This window comes from Canis aureus, chromosome 9 (assembly GCF_053574225.1).
Source record: "Canis aureus isolate CA01 chromosome 9, VMU_Caureus_v.1.0, whole genome shotgun sequence".
Classification (NCBI taxonomy): Eukaryota; Metazoa; Chordata; class Mammalia; order Carnivora; family Canidae; genus Canis; species Canis aureus.
Window position 1 is genome coordinate 23,773,349 of NC_135619.1, and position 7,332 is coordinate 23,780,680.

The 7,332-nt window shown below is 32.8% G+C and overlaps 1 pseudogene; it reads left to right on the forward strand.

The window, feature by feature from the left end:
- The first annotated feature begins 4,864 nt into the window (after positions 1-4,864).
- LOC144320067 (protein cereblon pseudogene) lies at positions 4,865-6,659 on the forward strand (annotated as a pseudogene).
- The last annotated feature ends 673 nt before the right edge of the window (positions 6,660-7,332 follow it).

Genomic DNA, 7,332 nt, shown 5'->3' on the forward strand with positions numbered 1-7,332 from the left:
TTCACAATCAGGTACACTTGAGACTAAATTTAGTTTATAATAGCTAACATTACACTGATTGTATTTTCCAGCCATCTGAAAACAAAAGAGAAATGTAAAAATAATTCATTTTATTTTGTCTTCTTGAAATTCAATTTGATAGCAACTTCTCTAATTTAAGGTTAACTCATGAACAAGAACTTATGCTGTAGACAAGAAATGATTTTATGTGAGAGTGATACATGTGCATAACCTGGCAATAAATAGTAAGGGAACATCAAGAATAAAAAATAGTGTCTCAGTATACAAAATAGACTTGCTTAAGATTTATTTCATCAAATTAATCAATTTGTCCACATGATATAGAATAATCTATTTGATTATTCTTTAATATTTTTCCTTTCAGCAGTCTCTTAAATGTCTAATAAAATCTGTATGGATTATAAATCTATAAGATATATCATAATTTTTATATCATAATTTTTATTGATAAAATATTGTAGACAGAATTGAAGTTTTGAGTCAATCTCTTCTTTCTCTTAACAGAAGCCATATTATTTCTTTAAAAAGTATATGTATTAGCTTAGTACATATATTAATGGGTTTATTACAGTCAATTGTTTCTACAAATAAATGATTTTTCCCCAGGTTATTTTTGATGACATAGGTGATTATAATTTACTCATTTGCCACCACTGTATAATGTCTCATTGTAAAACTATATAAAAATTTATCCATTTCCCTCTGGGATATTTGAATTGTTTCCTTTTATTTCTCTTGAAAGCAAGATTTTTTTCTTTAAATATTTATTTGTTTGTTTATTTATTTATTTATTTATTTATTTATTTATTTAAGAGAGAGAGAGAGCACATAGGGAGAGAGGGAGAGGGAAAAGCAGACTCCAAAATGAGCAGGGAGTACCATGTAAGGCTCCATCCCAGGACCCTGGGGATCATGACCTGAACTGAAGACAGATTAAAAACAATGTCTTAATGCTTATCCAGGTAAATATATGTCTTCTTATTCATTTTTATAAGAATTTCTTTAAAGGACCTAAGATCAGAAATTGCTTCAGATACCACTATAATAGTTTCATCTGTTACCCCTAGCTCCCACTGCCAGATCCACTGTCATTTTTACCTTTTTTCACTTTCTAATACATTTCCACTCATTTTGAGTACATATTTCAAGCATTGCTTAAATAACATTTTCATAAAAATGGAAAGTCATGTTCTTATGTAACTTGGGCACAGAGGTTAAAATAAGGATCTTTCCATCATGAAGCCTATGCCAGATGTAATGAAGGAAGTGCAAGGTACTAAAAATGATGAATACTGAAATAGAAGATAATTGATCTCAGGAGCTGGGAAAGTTTTTTACAAATAAGGTGAAGCCTGAAGGATAAATAGATGCCACCCAGATGACAGGAAGAATGGTAGAAAATGCTTAATATACAGATAACATAATAAAAATATTAAATGCTCAAATCACTGAACCTAGTTCCATTTAGCTTAGTCTGTACAAGTATCAAGTAAAGAGGTGAAAAAAAAAGAACCCAGTTCATTTTGGAACTCACATGCCATTTAAAATATTTTTATTTTATCTTGAGGGCAGTGGAAAATAGGATAATATTTGAATTTTAGAATGATCATTTCAACAGATAAAGAGATGAAGAGTAGTCAAGTGAGATAAAAAATAGGAAAAATACATTTTAAGAAAATCAGGTAATTTAGACAAGTACTGTGGTGCCTCAGGGAAATGGGAGTGTGGCTCTAGAGATGTTGCTGGATTTGATAGATATTGAGGAGATTGAATTGGCTGGTTCAGTGATTACATAATTCAGGCATTAAGGAAGAAGATCATCCATAATAATGCAGAATGAGGAAGAAAAATCACATACATCATTGAGCTCAAACACACAAATTTAATGGATATATTCAGGACTATATGTAGGGCATTTAATACCCAAAGTGGATCATTTCTTAACATTCCCCCCATCTACAGGTAAACTTATTTTCAATAAAGTGTTATCAGGAATAATAGCCAGAATTCCATGATTCATTCTTTAGTTCCTAAGCAATTAACAATAAAAAGAAACTAAGATTCAAAGACATAATTCAATTTCATTAAAATACTGAATGAATATATGAAAGTAAACTTGGTAATTTACCAAACAAAAATATAGTGTCCAAGGCTCATACTCTAACTGTTTTAAGTTTTAGAAGCACATGAAATCTCCATTAGTCTTATAGAATGACAGAAATGAAGTAACTCAAGGTCAGGGGTTTTGTTTGTTTGTTTGTTTGTTTGTTTGTTTTTTACAATCTTTGCCAACTTTGAATCTACTGTTTAAAGGCTGGAATGAGGAGTACCAAAGAGGTTTGAGACAAGATGAGCTCCAGATATTCCCAACCATTATGAATTTACCTTAAAAAGAAACATGAATAGATGAGTCACTGTGTGTCAGGAGGCCAGCTGCATAACTGGGAGATCCCTAGATTAGTTCATTTTAGACTACAATGTACAGTGTCAATGTTTATTAAATAATATGTAAAGAATTGTGTCAAATGAATTGTGTTAATCTGCAGCAATATATATATCATATATAATAGTATATACAAGCATATATATATCAATACAATTTATGTATGTATATACACACATACATAAGTAGTGTGATATCTAAAATTATGTATTATATGTTTATTTACACTTAGAAATACAAAATATTCAGTTGTTTAAAGGCTAGTACTAAGTCTGGTAACAATATAACAATATCTAAAGAAGTGAAAAACAAGCCTGTATCGTTTTGCCTCTGCTTCCTAATAACATCCTATATTGAATCTGTTTATCAAATCACTGAGTCACTAATTTTTAAGCCTGCTCAGGGATGGGAGAAAACTTCACAAGAAACAACAAAGGGATTTAGAAGATATTTAACTGCTCAGAATGAGGAAAAAAAAAAGCTTTTTTTTTTTTTTTTCAATGAATGCTTTATAGTGAGAAGCTCTAAACTGTCTTTATAAAACTAGGGTGTTTATAATTAAACAACAGTGAGTTAATTGACTATCGTGTTCATTTCTATAATCAAGCAAAAGTGATTTTATATCATGTTTTATTTAGGACAGAAAAAGGTCAATTATCTTTCTCTTTTATAACATTTGAAGATGATTTTCATTAAAGAATTTGTTAATAATTGTCATTTAACATAACATGGTACTTAACTGAAATCTCCACTTATGGAATTGAGTATAACATTTATATAGTTCAGGAGAGCCTGGGTGGTTCAATTGGTTAAGCATCCGATTCTTTTTTTTTTTTAATTTTTTTAAGATTTTAGTTATTTATTTGAGAGAGAGAAAGAGCAAGGGAAGGGGCAGAAGAAGAGGGAGAGAATCTCAAGCCAACTCCCCACTGAGCAGGGAGCCTAACATGGGGCTCAGTCTCATGACCCTGAGATAAACCTGAGCCAAAATCAAGAGTTGAAGGCTTAACCAAATTAGCCACCCAGGCATCCCAAGCATCTGACTCTTGACCTCAGCTCAGGTCTCAATCTTAGGATAGTGAGTTCAAGCCCTCCATTGAGCTCTAGGATGGACATGAAGTCTACTTAAAATATATATATATATATACATATATATATATATATATATATATATATATATAAAGCTCAAGTATATACCATTTTGAAATTTTCAGGCAATTGAAAAAGTACCCAAAGAGAAAATTAAGGACATATGTGATAGAATAATGACAAAAATAAAATTACTTTTCAAATTGTCCTTTTAATAAAAAACTTTATAACAAATATTGTGGCTTCCATCTCCTCCCATCAGATATAGCTGTATAGGTAGGTTTTACTGTCAATAAAGCAAGTTTCTACAAGTCAGATAATCTAGGTTCAAATTTTTCTTCTATAAAATTCTGAGTAGGGATCCCTGGGTGGCGCAGCGGTTTGGTGCCTGCCTTTGGCCCAGGGCACGATCCTGGAGACCGGGGATCAAATCCCACGTCGGGCTCCCGGTGCATGGAGCCTGCTTCTCCCTTTGCCTATGTCTCTGCCTCTCTCTCTCTCTCTCTCTCTCTCTCTCTGTGTGTGACTATCATAAATAAATAAAAATTAAAAAAAATTCTAAGTAGTGTAACCAGAGCAAATCATTAAACTTCTGTATGTCTTAGTCTGAAATAATATATTTCCACTTTATAGGATTATTTGGATTATAAAATCCACTTCAAATCCACTAGTCTAGCTAGTCCAGCTTCAGCTTTCCAAAGTTTTAATTCTGTTTCTCCCTCCACCTTTGAAGAACATAACAGTTCCCCACAGTTGCTTTGTGACTAATATTTAACCCTCAAGTTTCTTTTATCATGCTAATACTTTTGGGAATATTTTCTTCATTACTGTTTCTCAAGCTAAATCATTTTAATTATATTGTCATTATCCTCCCAGATATTTAACAGATAATGCTTTAGTTTTTAAATGCACCACTTAAGACAAATGTATGCCTTAGAAAACATAAACTAACAAATCAAATTTTGATTGATTTTATTAAAACTCAACAATTTATTCCCTAAATGCACTTAGAATATATTCATTATAATTCTACTGAATACTACCTGATTTATCTACCTATTTTTCTCTCTTTTATTAATAATGTATTTTCCCTTAAGATATTTGACTTTTTATATGTAACCGCCAAAAAATGAAAATGAGCACATCATGTGTTTATGATTAGAAATTCAATATTTTTATCATAAAATATGTATGGAAAATTCAAACAAAAATGCATCTTATGAATTTGAGTCTACAACAAATAATATCAGCATGCATTTTGTAAAAAAAATCGATGCTTTAAGCAGTTATTCAAATAAAATATAGTGATACATGGCTGGCGAGAGAGACCCGCAGGATGCTGTCCACAATATGGGCAACCACCTGCTGCTCCTACCTGCAGAGAGTGAGGAAGAAGATGAAATTGAAATGGAAGTCGAAGACCAGGATAGATAAGAAGCCAAAAAACCAAATGGCATAAATTTTGACTCCAGTCTGCCAACATCACATACATATCTGGGCGCTGATACGGAAGAATTTCATGGCAGGACTTTGCATGGCAACAACAGCCGTCAGGTTATTCCAGTCCTGCCACAGGTGATGATGATCCTGATTTTTGGGCAGACCTTACCTCTTCAGCTCTTTTGTCCTCAGGAAGTCAGTATGGTGTGGAATTTAATTCAGAAAGACAGAACCTTTGCAGTTCTTGCATACAGTAATACACAGGAGAGGGAAGCACAGTTTGGAACAACTGCAAAGATATATGCCTATCGAGAAGAACAAGATTTCGGAATTGAGATAGTGAGAGTGAAAGTAGTTGGAAGACAAAGGTTCAAAGTCCTTGAACTAAGAACACAGTCATATGGAATCCAGCAAGCTAAAGTGCAAATTCTCCCTGAATGTGTGTTGCCTTAACCGTGTCTGCAGTTCAGTTAGAATCCCTCAATAAATGCCAGATATTTCCTTCAAAGCCTATCTCATGGGAAGACAAGTATTCATATAAATGGTGGCAGAAACACCAGAAGAGAAAGTTTCATTGTGCAAATTTGACTTCATGGCCTCGCTGGCTGTAGTCCTTATATGAGGATGAAACTTTAATGGATAGAATCAAGAAACAGCTACGTGAATGGGACGAAAATTTAAAAGATGAGTCTCTTCCTTCAAATCCAATAGATTTTTCTTACAGAGTAGCTGCTTGTCTTCCTATTGATGATTTATTAAGGATTCAGCTCCTTAAAATTGGTAGTGCCATCCAACGACTTCGCTGTGAACTAGACATTATGATTAAATGTACGTCTCTTTGCTGTAAACAATGTCAAGAAATAGAAATAACAACCAAAAATGAAATATTCAGTTTATACTTATATGGCCCGATAGCAGCTTATGTGAATCCTCATGGATACGTGCATGAGACACTTACTGTGTATAAAGCCTGCAACTTGAATCTGATAGGCCAGCCTTCTACAGAGCACAGCTGGTTTCCTGGGTATGCTTGGACTATCGCCCAGTGTAAGATCTGTGCAAGCCATATTGGATAGAAATTTACAGCCACCAAAAAACACACGTCACCTCAAAAATTTTGGGGTTTGACTCGATCTGCTCTGTTGCCCACAATCCCAGACACTGAAGATGAGATAAGCCCTGACAAAGTAATACTTTGCTTATGAACAAATATGATAGAGATAAAGTTATTTATCAAGTTGGTCTTGTAAAATCAGATCTGCTTCGGAAATTATTGCTTTTGATGCATACCTAAGTAAAAAGCAACATTACATGGCAGGTTACAGTTTCTTAGTCAAATGGAATTTGAAGATTTAAACTAAAATATAGTATTGAAAAGGATGAAAAGCAGTCTAGAAAATTGGGTTTTCAGGAATATCTACCCTTAGCATCTTGGTACCATTATACTCTGGCTTGCTAGAATGACACTGGTAGGGCAGGGAGACCTCTCTGAGATGGAGGAGATAGTTTCCTGCACAAAACATATTTGTAATTCCTCTAATGCAAGATTAATCATTTGCTCCTGATACATGGAACCAACCTCTAAAGGGCACAAGTTCCCAAAGCTAGGGTGCCAAGTACATGTTCCTCTTGAAAGAGGCAAAGAAAGGGTTTAATTTTCTTGAGTTTCTCTCATACTGATTTGTAAATTTTCAAAATATCAAAGAGTTAAAATATGCAAAAAAAAACAAATAAAATACAGTGTCAAGGAGCTTTAACATATATTTACAAAGATAATGAGAGATGTAAAAGATTGTCATCCTTCATATAAAAGTAGGAAGTACCAATCTTCCTACTGATACTAGTTTTAAAGATCTTTACATATATTTGAGAGTTTTTTGAAAGCTGAAGCATTTTACATCATATATTGTATAATGAAGTGATAATAATATAAGATTTGCTTTCCCAATGTGATGTCAAAAGAGCTGTAATTATTGCCAATTCAATTTATAAATGTCTAATTGCAGGAATAAATAATTAACAACAAACCAGAACTAACAAGTTGTGATTATAACATAAATGATCATCTTCCAGTTTGTCAAATAAATGAATGTGTTTTGGAGATAGAGACAACTATAATAAATAAGTCAATCTGTAGTGTCATTTAACTGTGAGTAAATATATTCATCTTTTGACATTTTAAATACATAATGATTTTTGCATATAACTGCAAGTGACTGTAATTCATTCCCAGTTTGTCCTCTTATAGTGTCGCATTTGTAACACTGCAGTTAAGACTATGTCAGCACTTTCATTATAAAATCCATATTTTAAGCCATTATATGTGATAACAATTATTT